This window comes from Bombina bombina, chromosome 7 (assembly GCF_027579735.1).
Source record: "Bombina bombina isolate aBomBom1 chromosome 7, aBomBom1.pri, whole genome shotgun sequence".
Taxonomy (NCBI): Eukaryota; Metazoa; Chordata; class Amphibia; order Anura; family Bombinatoridae; genus Bombina; species Bombina bombina.
Genome location: NC_069505.1, coordinates 118963692 through 118971230, shown reverse-complemented (window position 1 = coordinate 118971230; position 7539 = coordinate 118963692). Strand labels below are relative to the sequence as shown.

The following is a 7539-nucleotide window of genomic DNA, read 5'->3' as shown; positions in this document are numbered from 1 at the left end:
CTTGGCAATACAGCTGCTCCTTATCGATGCCGGTTTAGTCTCCAATACAACCATACACTCAACTTGAGAAGGAAAGTCCCAACTTCTGCCTGATATTGTCTGGGTATCCCAGTGAACTAAACCACAGTTGCACTTTCGCTGCTCAACGTGTCCGCCAAAAGCCAGCTTACAGACACGCAAGTCTCACACGATAGAGTCCAACATCAAAGCGTCACAATAGTGGATGTGGCCTCTTCATAAAGATAACAGCAAAGAGGACACCTGTATTTGAACCTCTATTTCTGCAGTCGAATGCTCTTCCACTGAGCTATATCACCATGGAAAACGTGCCTTTATTGCCTGTTTTGTAATGAAAAAATAAATATAATAAATTTAGTAAAATAATTTTCTATTTATTTAGGATTAATTACTGCTCTTTACATTTGAATTGTCTTTTAGATATCAACAAACTGTGAATGAAGTGATATACATAAAAATGTGAAGATTTTTTAGGCTTTATAAAAGCAAAATCAACGTGTATATATCGCTACCAGAAAATCTAGTCAAACAATATTGTACCCTTATTTATATTTTAGTCAATATTAGTAAAGTATTTACAATATACAGTACTCTTATTTGTTTAAAAACAGAGTGGATTAGATGTATAAATTGACATGAATAATTATAATCAATAAGCACTTTTTAAATACTACAAATTTTTTAGTCAGATTTGAATAGCATTTCATAAAGATATAAACAAAGGGGACACCCGGATTTGAACCAGGGACCTCTCGATCTGCAGTCGAATGCTCTACCACTGAGCTATATCCCCATGGAAAACAAAGCTTTAGTGCCTATATTGTAATGTTTTTTTTATAGAAAATTTATAGAATTTACTAAAAAAATAAATAATAATAATTTATGTATTAATAATTTGGTAAAATATATTTGTATTTATTTATGATTAATTACTGCTCTTTAAATTTGAATGGTCTTTCAGATACCAACAAACTGTGTATGATGTGATATACGTAAAAATGTGAAGATTTTTGGAGGCTTTATAAAAGCAAATTAAACTTATACTGTATGTCGCTACCAGAAAATCTGGTCAAACGATATTGTAACATTATTAATATTGTAGTCAATTATTTGTTGTTCTAAATGTTAATATAATTTGAGGATATCATTCTAAAGTTATCATGCTTTCTTCAAAGTTTCCTCAAAAGGTTAGGTTTAGGTTTCACACTCAATCTTCAGGATCACATTTGGCTAGCAGTTTATATCTTTATGTAAAATATGTAAAATATAATGTATTTTTATTTGTTTAGAAACAGTGTTAGTTACATGTATAAATTGACATGAGTAATTACTATCAATAAGCTCATTTTTATGTTAGATTTGAATCGCATTTCCTAAATATTAGGGTATTATCAAAGGGGAAATCCGGATTTGAACCAGGGACCTCTAAAACTGCAGTCAAATGCATTAACAATGCCACATAGCCACACTGATAACTGACGTCTACTGTCTATTTGGTAAGGTTTATTATGTAAAATGTATAGAATTTAGTAATAAATAAAAAATATGTAATAATAATTTGGTAAAATGTTATCATATTTATTTATGATTTATGTCTGCTCTCTACATTTGAATGGACTTTCATATATCAATAACGTATATAAAGTGATATTCATGTGAAGATTTAGAGGCTTTATAAAAGCACAATCAATTTATTTGTGACTATCTTTTTTTCAGAGAACATGTTGAAATTATATATCTCAAAGATAATTTGATACTGGATATCCTTAAGAAATAATGAAAAACTAGGTGAGGTATGGGCCTTCCAGTTTTTAAGAATCAGATGCCGAGTTATTAGGATAATAGTATTAATGGTTGTAAGATTTTTGATTGGATTAGCATTTTCCTTTAGCAAAAGGAAGACCCTCTTTGCAGAGATTTTAACATTATATCTATATAAATTATTATACCAATAGAAGATTTTTTGCCAAAATTGGAAAATTTTGGGACATGTCCAAAACATATGATAAATATCTGCTTTACTAAAAGAACAGTGAGGACAGGTGGGAGAGAAGAGAGGAGAGACCTTGTTCAATTTACTAGGGATAAAATAAGCATTATTTATAATTTTCATATGGCATCCCATATGGCTTATAGGAACCTCACATTGATCCAGATAGTTAAAGCTTTATACCAAGTTAGAGATCTCTAAAGGAGAAATTCGGGGATCCAAAAATGTAATAGTTTATTTAAATGAATTTGGCCTTGCTTCGCAAGCAAAATGTCATAAATTAAAGAAATTAAGTAGACACCCGAAGCAAATTTATTTATACATGTTTTGACCTCTGGATGCATGTCAATACTATCCCTGCCCCATTCTAAGGAATTAAAATGATGTCTGAGTTGAAAATAAGCAAATACATTGGAACAAGGAAGGTTACATTTATGAGAGAGAGAATTAAAGGAGATAATTTGGGTATCATTCATCAATAATTGATTCAAAAAGTTCAGACCTTTGTCAGCCCAAGAATAAAAAACTACCTGGGAAATTCTATGTATAAACTCAGAGTTTCCTTGTATGGGAAGAAATTTAGAGAATTTATACTTTATCCCCAACTCAGAACAGAACCTCTGCCAAGCCAAAATTATATTTGCCATAGTAATTAAATTGTCTACAGTTAAAGGCAATTTATTAGGAGGGCAATGTAGTATGACCTTTAAAGAGAAGGGAAAAATTATAAATTCTTCCAATTCAGTTGTGGCAAAAAAGCTCAATTCACATAACCAGTCAAGGGCAATTTTGACAAGAGTAGCAATATTATATATCTTAATATCTGGAAAGGCAAACCCAGCATATCTTCTTTTCTGAATCAGTCTAGAGAGGGCAATATGTGCTTTTTTGCCTATCCAGATAAATTTAGAACAGTAAGCTTGAAAGCTACGAATATCCACCCTGGAAATGAATAATATAACTGGGACCTCTAAAGCTGCAGACAAATTCTCTACTGATGGCATATATATCCCACAAAAAAATGCTGTCTATTTTCTGTTTTGCAATGTTTGTTATTGAAAAGTTATAGAATTTATAAAAAGTAATATTATCCTTTTAGCGCCATTATGGCATTCTATTCCATTCTCACCGCGCTTGGCTTTATCGCCATTGGGACGAAATAGAAAGTCCTAACCGTTTGGGTGTCCTGAAGCCAATGACGCTTTCAGGATGCGATCGCAGTCTGGAGGGGGTGCCTAGCATAATAGGGATGCCCCCCTGACCCGATCCCATCATTAAAATCTCGCAATCGCATGCACGATGGTGGGATTTCAATTTGTTTGATTCAGAACTTTTTTCCGATGTAGACAAATGAACCCTTTCATGAAAGGGATAATTTGGTAAAATGTTTTTGTATTTATTTATGATCAAGGTCTGCTCTTTACATTTGAATGGACTTTCAGATATCAAAAAAATGTGTATAAAGTGATATTCATCAATTTTTGGAGACTTCATAACAGCACAATAAACTCATATATGACTACCAGAAAAAATGGTCAAACTATATTGTACCATTAATAATTTTTAAGTCAATTATTTGTTGTTCTTAATGTTAATATAAGTTGAGGATGTCATTCTAAAGTTATCATGCTTTCTTGAAAGTTTCCTCAAAAGGTTATTTTTTTCACACTCAATCTTGAAGAATACATTGGGCTAGCAGTTTATATCTTCATGTAAAGTATTTACAATGTACTCTTATTTGTTTAAAAACAGCATGGGTTAGATCCAGACCTGGCACTTGCATAAGACAAGCTAAGCAACCATCTTAGCAGTGGGGCGCAAAATTGGAGACTAAGCAGTGATTTTTTAAAAAAAAAAAACAATTCTGAGCAGTGATTTTTTTTTAAATTTTTATTTCAGTGCTGGGTATAACTTAGCTCCTCCACCCTAATGCATGCGTGGTGTCAGTATATAGCATGGTTATTAAGCAATTTATTTATTATTATTATTTAAAATAAAGCCCCACTTAAAATGTATATACAAAACAATTAAAATTAATATAAATTCCTAAATTCTTGAGATTAGTTAAATTTATAAACACATTGAAATATATTTATATAGAAAAGAGACTAGATTATGAATCGACTATACACGTTCGCTGTTATAATATTCTTTACAAATATCATGAAGATATACCTTTAAAATTAACCTTACTTGCAATGAATCACATTAAAATACCACAATGAAATACCAGAATATGGAACATTAACTTAAGAATGCTTAGTTAGACAATATAACAAAATACTTTAACATCCAATTGATATGCCAATTTATTTGGACTGAAATAACCTCTTTAGCTACAATAAGGCAAATTTTAAAACATATATATATGGTAATAACTGTAATTAATTTATGAAATTAAAATACAAAATTCTTTCTAAACATTAATATGTAATACCAGTATACATACTACAATCTAACTAAAGCTTTAGAATATCTTTGATTTAAAATATTAAATATACAGTTGCTTATACTTTACCAGATCACCAGTTTGAGAATTCAGTTAATATCCAAATATGTCTATCGTCAAATGTTACAGGAGAATTATGCACATTTGTAAGAGAATTAATCTTGATAGTCTCTTATCCACAAAGAGTGTCCCAATGTATTTGTCTTACAGAAAACTGTGTTCGCACACTGGTCTCTCTATAAGCAAAAACTCGCAGAAAGCAGGATTGCAACCGTTACCAAGAAAATTTCCAGCCAAGTTTTTTTTTCTATGTGTGCAGAGAGTTTTTGTCTGAGACAAAACTCCTCCCCATCTCTTAATCATTCGATAGATTTCGATACGCTCTCTTCTCTGATTGGCTACTGGGAAATGTTTTTTTAATAGCCAAATGTCTTTTGGTTGTAATTCTGGATTTAGGCCATCGGGGGCAGCAGACAAGACAAACAGTTTAATTTTCAACACTGCTATACAGTAAATACAGTTCTTATATATTTTTTTATCAAATGCCTATTTTTATATACTTTTAATCTCCTAGTTTTAATAATTATATGTTTCATATATGGTACGTTTAATATCATTTTATTCTGAGTATTTCAAGCTTAAGCATGAATATATTCCACTTATAATATCTTAAAAATGCGTTTAAAAATCATATTTTCTATGAAAAGATTTAAAAAGATTATAATACCTTCATCATGGACTCAATTACTTTCTCAGTTATCATCTTAAAATCACATACATACCTTGAGATCAGCAATCAGATGTCATTTCACATAATTATATATATATTGGACTACTATCCCATGTAAATATTTCAAATCTGTATATTTCTTGCTGAGTGTCTAGAAACGTATGATAATATTTTCAGCACCAATTATATATGTACTTATTAGATGCCTGAAAAATATAAGAATATGTTATCCATTAAATGTATTACAAACCTGAAATGCATTTCTCAGATCCATGGACATATACATTTTTATACAAGACTTAGGCAGGGCCAGCCTTAGGGCAAGGCGAGTGAGGCGGCCGCGTAGGGCCCCGCATTAGAGGGCCCACGCTGGTGTCAACTAACATTACAAATTTTTTATTTATTTTTTATAATTTTTTTATTAAAACTGTGCCATTTTTTTTTGCGGCAGTCCGGATCTTATTTTAGGAGGGAGTTAGCTTAAAATGTGTGCGGCAGTTAATTAGAGCGGGAATTGGGAGGTGGGAACTACAAACCACAGGCAGGCGTGAGAGAGGGACAGAAGCGCACAACAGAGATGGAGCAGTAGGAAAAAACAGGGAGGAGGTGGCGCCTACGGCAGTCTGATGTATTTGTTATAAGATAAGGCACTTAAATTAGTGCAAATTCCTTATATATAAAATAACTAAAACGAATGCTTATTATAGTTAAATCAATAATTTATTAACACAATTTAGAACATCTATTTAATATTCAGCACAGCTTTTAATAACTCTATCTAAGACAGCTTTCTTAGGCTATCGTTAGGAGACACCGGTGTCTATTTCACAACTCTATTAATTAAAATTTCGTCTCTAGAAGAGGTTTAAAAAATGCATAGATCACATATACAATACACATAAGGATTAGTATCCACCTAACTTAAAAATACATTAGTCACATCAATGAAAAGGGTTAATAACCACCAAAAACAGACGATTGCAATGATTGTAGTAATTGTTATAATTGTACGTGTCTAAGGAGCGTTCACGTATGGTTCTTCAGGGCTTGTCAGCCTTTCTGTGTATATGTCTTCATTAGGTATAAGTATCTTACAATTGTAACTGTGTCGTCAGGTTCAGACAATGGTTTGTCCGACTTCAGATTGGTTTCCCACTTATTACCAATGCCTGAAAGTGTGTTTTGTTTCAGTAATCAGTCTATGGCATTTTCTGATGTAGATTCACACTCACCCTTATTTTCTGGTTGCAGCGGCTGATCAGTTTACCAGCTTACCTGCTTTCTCTGTATTCCCCCGGGTCTTTAGTGTGTATGGTCTCAGGTGATTCTCGTTTATATTCGGTGTCCAATCGTCTTCTAGTGCACGCACTCTTTTTGACAAACATTTCTCCGATGACAATTTTACCTCCTACCGCATCCTCAGCTTGCCTTCTCTCTCCGAGACTTAGGTTATGTATTACGCTGATCTTGCGGTCCTGGGAGTTCTGTTGCAGTCAGCCTCTGACTGGTTCCGTTATGCTGGACAAGTTTCTACGCGTTTCAGCTCTCAAAAAGGAGCCTTTGTCAAGAATGCTTCATCCAGCTCTGTCTTCCTATTTAAAGGGTTTCCTGTTAACCCTTTAGCGGATCTCCTGTTTCAATTTTTTTTCAAAAAGAGTGCGCGTACTAGAAGACGATTGGACACTGAATATAAACAAGAATCACCTGAGACCATACACACTAAAGACCCAGGCGAATACAGAGAAAGCAGGTAAGCTGGTAAACTGATCAGCCGCTGCAACCAGAAAATAAGGGTGAGTGTGAATCTACATCAGAAAATGCCATAGACTGATTACTGAAACAAAACACACTTTCAGGCATTGGTAATAAGTGGGAAACCAATCTGAAGTCGGACAAACCATTGTCTGAACCTGACGACACAGTTACAATTGTAAGATACTTATACCTAATGAAGACATATACACAGAAAGGCTGACAAGCCCTGAAGAACCATACGTGAACGCTCCTTAGACACGTACAATTATAACAATTACTACAATCATTGCAATCATCTGTTTTTGGTGGTTATTAACCCTTTTTATTGATGTGACTAATGTATTTTTAAGTTAGGTGGATACTAATCCTTATGTGTATTGTATATGTGATCCATGGATTTTTTAAACCTGTTCTAGAGATGAAATTTTAATTAATAGAGTTGTGAAATAGAAACCGGTGTCTCCTAACGATAGCCTAAGAAAGCGGTCTTAGATATAGTTATTAAAAGCTGTGCTGAATATTAAATAGATGTTTTAGATTGTGTTAATAAATTATTTATTTAACTATAATAAGCATTCGTTTTAGTTATTTTATATA

The 7539-nt window shown here is 32.7% G+C and overlaps 1 non-coding gene across 1 annotated transcript; it reads right to left on the bottom strand.

Annotated features, from left to right (window-relative positions):
* Positions 1 to 739: 739 nt before the first annotated feature.
* Positions 740 to 811, bottom strand: TRNAC-GCA (transfer RNA cysteine (anticodon GCA)). The gene has a single exon. It is a non-coding gene; the product is annotated as a tRNA-Cys (tRNA).
* Positions 812 to 7539: the final 6728 nt, after the last annotated feature.